The sequence below is a fragment of the Anopheles aquasalis genome, chromosome 2 (assembly GCF_943734665.1).
Source record: "Anopheles aquasalis chromosome 2, idAnoAquaMG_Q_19, whole genome shotgun sequence".
NCBI classification, from domain to species: Eukaryota; Metazoa; Arthropoda; class Insecta; order Diptera; family Culicidae; genus Anopheles; species Anopheles aquasalis.
This window is the reverse complement of record NC_064877.1, coordinates 23,795,001-23,802,500: the sequence shown is the minus strand read 5'-3', so window position 1 is coordinate 23,802,500 and position 7,500 is coordinate 23,795,001. Positions and strand designations below refer to the sequence as shown.

Here is a 7,500-nt window from a genome sequence, read left to right as displayed (position 1 = left end):
ACCGCACACCGTTCGCATCCTCAAGTGAACACCCATGGGGGGGGGGGGGGGGATTTTCTCCCTCCATCCAAGACGCTTGCCATCCTTTCTTTCAACCACGGATCTTTTCTTCTTCTTTTTTGGGTATTCGCATCAACATCGCTTCGCATCATCGTCATCCATCGTCCTGCTTAATCGGTAGCGGACACCACGGCTTTGGGGTACCACAAAACTCGATATTTGACCACATCTCCTCTCTTCCTTCTTCATCCCCCTCCGAGGGGGTTTGTGTCCGAGGTATGCGAGCAAGCGCCACTCACAACTCACCAAGTGATGCGCCAAACGTGGTGTGGCGTGCTGTGGCGTGGCGTACACTGTTGTCGCCAGCAGGAAATAAAAGGAAATCCTTTTTTGATGGCCAAGGGCCAAACGATGCGGGTGGCGAAGGAAGTGGAGGAAGCATTTCATGTTCATTTCATGTATTTTTTATGGCTTTTCGGTCCACTCCTCGAGGGGTTGGGAGGGTTCCTAGGCTTTCGGTGCTTCGTTCCGATGAAATCATAATCTAGTTCCCCAGCGCGAAGCAAATAAACCCCCGTGGCCACAGTGTGTGCGTGCGTGCGTGCGGGGGAAAACGTGTGAAACGCTCAATCTCCGTTTTTTTTTTCCGTGGGGTCCGGACGGAACGGGATGGCCACAATATTTTATTTTGATGACGCGATGACCGAACCCTCCCCCCCCCAAGGGGGGTGCCGGTCGACGCATCCACATTCCTCAATCCGGCCATTAAAATTGTGCCGGTGATTCCTAATCAACCTCACCGAATTCCTTGACCCCGCCCTTGGTTGGTGGTGGAGGGAAAAATGGGGTCACAAGGTGAAGGGCGAAAAAAAAGGGACGCCGGAGGGCTAATGAACAGCATTCTTTTCCCATGGGGTAGGGGGAGGGGGGGGGGGGGGTGTTGGAAAACGGACCCCGGAAGCTTTTCAGTTGGGTTTTATTCTAGAGTGTTTTGTTGCTCAATGAATCATTGCAGCCGGCCCTTTTTGAACCTCGCTTCATCTGTTCCCGTTTCTTTTGATCTCGGTTGAGCCATCTCAGCGCTTTTCACGCGTTACCTGCCGCGCGGTGGAACGTAAAGCTCACCCGGTTCGTTCCGGAACAGCAGTGTTTCCGATTGGAATGTTGTTTGATTTGCTAAGCTGGTGGTGGTGGTGGCGAAACGCGACCACGAACCGGACCGGAAGCGGTCTGCCATCTTGCCTTTGAACCGCGTCCACGTCTGGCATCAGTAGCAAAAGCGTTTAAAAAGGTCGTCCCTTTGCGATGGTTCCGTGGTGGAAAGGGAGGTAATCGGAAATCTTTCGGGATCCTTCATCGCTTCTACTCCAGGCAATGAATGGAATGAAATAGGGAGCCGTTCATTTTATCCGTTGATGAGGAAAAATAAATAAAGCAAAGCACATCCCTCTGACCTCGCTTTGGTGCAGGATTGAAGCGAAACTTTGGGGTTGAAGATACCATTCCTCTTCGCTGAATGTTGACCTCTGCTACGCTCGATGATCCCATTGTCCTGGCGGCTGTGGAGTAAATCAATTTTAACATAGTAACCCATGTACGAAGTGGTGGCCGCTTTGCTGTGGAGCATCGTAGTAGGCATCAGTCGTCCCGGCGGGGGCTTTAAGCTACACATCTCGAGCACCAGGAAGGGATCCCTATTAAAGGATCGCTATCGTTGGCCAATGTGGCATGTCCTCGGCTGAGAAATGAATCTGCAGCTCAACCACACCGCACACATACACATGCGTAGAACTTTGGTTTCGCTTTCGTCATGTTTTGGGCTATGATAACGGGCATAAAACCCGTCATTAATTATACAGATCGTTCCTGCTAGCAAACGGTATAGGACATGTTACGGTGTGTGTACGGGTGTGCAGACCGAGAGCCCGCCTACTCATCAACCCCTAATCCGATGGTATGGATGATGGTATACACATTATGGTTTTGTGTCCATGCGCCCCCCAGTACGGGACATAATCATTCAGCTCCGTCTTCGGCGCTGGGATTCCATCCGCTCTCCTTGTGCCTGTGACGAAGTTCCGGACCTCCCTTTCTCTCTCTCCCTCTAAGAAAAGGGGTCAGATTGTGACGTCTCATCTTATTAGCAACATAAATTAAATTTCCAAATAACTCCAACCAACACACACATACTCTGGAGGCTCTCGATGGTTGCAGGAACACTCCAAGTCCCAAAGAAGCGGAAGACGCTGTCGACGACGTAGACTTCCCTCGACGTAGACGTTGCTGCGGCTGCTGCTGCTGATGATGATGAGGATGACGTGGAAGCTCACTTGCCCGTAACTGACAGTTTCCACCAACAATTAATCATTTGTTTGATTGATCAATAAATCTTGGCGTCCCCCCGTGCTGGAATGCACTGGAATAACGTTGCTGGGTTGTTTACCGACGGCCGTTCGCACGCGTCCTATCCTTTTACCACCACGCGGCGGCATTTCGCGGCCTTTTCGAACCCGCTGGCCGAAGTACGTGCTGGTCACACGACGAGCCTACCACGGTAGCGAAGCGCGAAGCTAGCCAGTCCTCGGTGGCATGGGACAGGAAGGCGCCAAATTGTTTCGCACGCCGTGACTTGACACTTCCGGCAGTTGCCGACCCGGGAGCGCTTCTCCAATCGAATGAAAACCATGCGTTGGTCCTTGAACCAGTGCCAGAAGGCTGATGGGCTACGTGACGTCCATCGAATCGATTCCGTGTGCACACAAACACAGAGAGAGGGAGAGAGAGAGCGAGAGCGAAGGACCAAAACAACCAAACCAAACCGAACCGAGCGTCGATCGAACTGCGTCGAGGCTGCAAAGTCCTGAGGCTGCTGCCGGGAACGACTGTACCGCGGTTTGTGGTACGAGAGATGCTTCAAAGCTTCCGCCATCCATCGCTCATTCTTCTGATGGGCTGGTCTGGCCTAACGGGGGTGTGTGCGTCTGCTGGATCGTTAGGAAAGTGCATGATGATGGATGGTGCGTGCGTGCTTGTGTGCTTGTGAGCGTCCGTGTGTTGGTTGGTGCTTCGTTGGCCGAAGGGGCCAATAAGCATACTTTACATATTTTTCAAAACCCGAAACCAATCCCCGGTTCTGCGGTTGTGTGGCATGAGGGCATGGTGTCCCGGCCGTCCCGACGTGAACGAGATTGAGTTTGATTGATTCATCCGGATTCAGTGAAAGCGGTTGGTGGTTGTGTGCAACCGAGCAACCAAGGTTCCATTTATCCCGCTGCGATGCTGCCTCTTGAACTTTGGCACGTGGATCGGCGATGCGTTGCGAGCACATCGATCAGCAATTTGACATCCCTTTTGGTTAATTTGTTGCAGCGTGCTGCGTCCGCGGCGTGTATCGTGGTTCCGTTGTTGATGTTTGTCGAATGGTGGCGTTGGATTGATTGCTTTGCGAAGAAGCTTAGGGTGCTTAACGGAAGCGTACTCTATGCTATGCATCCCATGTTGCTTTAGGACACTAACCACTTCAAATGAGCCAATTCAAATGGTGATGAGCCTTTGTATCTCACGGGGACTGATACGGACAATTTGCACAACCGAAGGTCACCAGTAATTATGCTGCCCTTGCCTCTTTCTCTCGCACTCTGGGCTATTGAAAATTAATCAAACATCAGCATATGTGGGGAGAGATGCTACTCCACTGCATACAAACACTCATCCCATCTGGCACCTCGCAAATTGTTGTGTACTGGTACTCGGTGCCTTGGCCAATCGGTCGGCAGCATCGGTCGCCCGGATCGAGCGGGCAGAATTTCATAAATATTAAATGAACGCCTTTGTGCAGCCCCCCGAAAGATCGAAGCAACCGAAGAAGAGGCCCAATCTGGTTGACCAGCGAGCGAGCGAGCAAGGGAAGCGAGAGGTCCAACCGAACAACCGATTGCAACCGAACTGCTGCCCGGCCATGTTTATGCATGACCGTTTGCGATGTGTGAGGGCCGGGATGCTCACTCGGTGTGCCACTAGGCCGTTGTTCTCGTTGTGTGGTTGCTTCGCTTCGCTTGGCTGCACTCCTTCGCTTCCAATCTCCAGCACTCCCGAAACCTTGAATACCTTTTCTCCAGGGAACTGTATCCGTCGGTATGGCCAGCTCTCCACCTGTGCCACGGAGGAGATGGGAGTGGAGAGAAGAGAGGGTACACAAGTTTGTCGTTCGGCTTATTAAACATTCATCTCGAAAGACCCGGGGCCAATCGATTGTGGCGAACACCGTTTGGCGATCGGCAACCGGTAGGTTCTGTTCCTTTCTTCTTTCATTAAAATTGTCAATTGGACCCTTCTGAAGTAGGCGAGGGCTAACCCACACGCCTACTACTGCTGCAGAATGAGTTCACTTGAGCGAACTCGGCCGAATATTGTCGGCCCACTGGTCCGTAGAATTTCGAACCTTTTTTCGTTTCGTGTCCAGTAGAAGAGCGAATCCAGATCCCTGGATGTTGGTCTAAGGTGTCCGTCCTGTATGGCCGTGCTTCGATTTCGATTCTGACCATACTAAGATGGTCAGCCATTCCACTGGACCATACGGAAGCGTTCAATTGAATTCGATCCACTCGCTCTATATCGTATTAATGGAGCAATTTAATAAAGATGAATTCTGATTACCACAAGTCGGTCCTGCGGAGAATGCGAATAGCCCTTGGGATCCAGGATGGAGGAAGACCACACGAGGAAACCACAGTCTGCCAGCCAACGAGCCGATTGCGTTGGGTGCGAAATCGAAGCTCCACCGGAAGTCGTTTCCGTTGCCCAAAAAAAAAAAAACGGCCCCTAAAACCACCATCAACGTCCGGTGCGAAGGTTCTCCAGTGGAACAACAACGCCGCCGAAATACACCAAAAGAAGGACGATGGACCACTTGTGCCCCTTGTGCCCCTTGGTATGGAAGGCATGAGAGTTTTTGGTCCTCGGACGTTCCCGACGCAATTCATACTTGAATTGAGATAAATTGAATTTGCCGCCGAGTACCCTTAGGAGCGCCTTCTCGAACGCGTCGCGCACGTCAGTGGCAAGGTCCTCCAGCAGCACCAGCTCCAGCAGCAGCACCAGAAATAGTAGAAGGTCCGACGACACTCGAAAGTCTCTTCGGATCTCACTCTCTCTCCTTCGCCTTTCGTCCATCGATCGATCGGGCATCGAACAGGATCTACCCTCACAATCACGGCGACGCTGATGCCAATCATAAATTCTTCCTCAGAATCCTCGGGTATCAGTCAGAACGGACCATGGATCCCCACGTGAAAGTCGCTCCGGAACAATGGGACCCGTGGGTATTCTCCGTAGCGCTCTGCCCGCGGTATTTATTTTTGTCGCACACTAAGCTACGATGCCGGATGTTTCGAGGGCAAGACAAGGTTTCACTTTACGTCTGCCGAGGGTTCGGGCAAGATTCGCAGTCCGGCGAACACACCGAAAAAGCCGAAAAAAACGGAGAGCATATTGAAATTTATAGAGCAAATATTCAACAAATCTTTATCGGCAAAGATTTATGCGGCATAATTTAGGGCTTAGCACCCTTGGGGGCGGAGGAGAGCGAGTGTTCCATTTCCAGCAACACAACGGAGCAAACGGAACGAACGAACGTCGTCCCCTTGTTGGTTCACCGGTCCAGAGCGACACATTTATCGCATTTTCCAACGAACCGGGGGGATCCCTGGGTCGATACATGCGCACCCAGGAACGGATCAATATGGAGACAGTCAGGAGAAGGAGAGGAGTTTGGTGAAACTTGATGGTCTGAAACCTGTTTCGGTTTTTGTTCCCCAAGACTGGTTGTATTTCGGGATTTTCGATGCCCTCAGATCCCTCGATGTTCCAGCGGTGAAGCGTGCTTCCTGGGTGGCCACGGGGGCTTCACGGTGCCGAAAACAATTAGAAATTTGAAACAGAACATCCACTTACGGCTCGACAGCCCATGACGCCCGCTTCGCAACATATCATGCTCGAGTGGCGCAAAGTGAGTGCTACCTAAACGATATCATAATGGAGTTTACATACGTTTACGACGGGCCACCCCCCCCGAACCGGTGGTGTAGATAAGAGCTTTAGCTTCCCTTCCAAAAGAAAGGGAAGAAAGTGATCCCCTCATACGTGTATCAACCGCTACCGGGCATGCTAGGGTTGTTTCCACAGGAAAGGAAACCATAGAGGCCCGACGGGGTCGGTGTGCCGCTCCGATGAGCTTGTAAGCGCCGCGCTCTCAGCGTTAAACAACCCTCTCGATACCGCTTTCTACCTTCCTCCCTTCTTTCCTCACGTAGCTATGGCCCATGTACACATATCGGAAGTGGAAGTTGGCAGGAAAAAAATCATCAGACAAAAGTATCAGCGCGCCGGAGCGATGCGATGCGATGTGGATATCATGTTACTTCGCTTATCAACCTGCCAGGAGGGGAAGGAAGAGAAGAAAGAAGGTGGTAAGGAGAGCTGTCTCCCTCTCTCTCTCGCTGGCCTCCCGGAGGCCGGATTCTAATGGATTAAGCGTGTAGCAAATCCCGGTCCCAATGGAGCGAAGCGGAACAGAGAACAGATTACGATATGACATAAGCATCCAATTAGAAGCTTATGTTGTACACCACGTCACATGCACACATACCATTCGAATCTCATTTGACAGATAGATTTGCCACGCGTTTCCTTTTATCTTTCCTTCTGCTTCTTCTTCTTCTCCTGCTTATCTCTTCTTTCTTTGTTTCTCCTTCGGCCATGTAGACATCCACCAGAAAGCGCTCACATGACGCTCATGTTGCTCATTGATGTGTGAGACAGACACTGACGCTTACGCTCTGGAAGGCAAGCCACGTGGAAGTGCCACTAAGTGTCGCTCGTTGTTGTCGGGCCACACGTGTGGCCAAAGAAGTCTCGGTTTTGTCTTCACGGCCGACACGGCAGAGCAATGGCGCTGGCACAAAATTTACGCTCTCCTCTAATCCCACACCATTCGCTGGTGGCGGATGACTGATAATTTGGAACGTCGCGACTCCATCTGTCGTGAAGTCCTTTCTGTGAGTCCCTTAGCTCAGCCCGCCTTGAGCCGGGGATTAACCGTTTTAAGGAGGTCGTTCGAGCAACCTGGCGAGCGAGATTGACAGCCACAAATCAACAAAACGCGTCATGGGGCCCGGCGTCGTCGTCGTAAACATCCATAAAAATCTGTTCTTCTTCACTCGCAGTCTAGATGGTGTCTGGCATCCTGGGTTGGGCAATAGGGATGCGGAGCTTTCGCCTCCTAAAGCGGTCCCCAGACGGCACAGGTTGGGTGTTTGGTGACATGGACGCATTACGTCGACAAATTCAATTGCGTACGAGTTCGAGTGTCGTTGCCTGGCGCCCACTTTTCCATTCGACAGCACAGCCCAAAAGCGATTTATGATTTTCCATTTCCTTGGGTCCCCGAGAAGCCATAGAATTAGAATAGAATTGTAACGACGAGAAATAAAAAAAAAACAT

The 7,500-nt window shown here is 51.5% G+C and overlaps 1 protein-coding gene across 1 annotated transcript in view; it reads left to right on the top strand.

The window, feature by feature from the left end:
- Window positions 1–7,500, top strand: part of LOC126568934 (neuroligin-2-like) — a 23,158-nt gene that overhangs the window by 2,143 nt on the left and 13,515 nt on the right. The gene's annotated exons all lie outside the window — the stretch shown is intronic.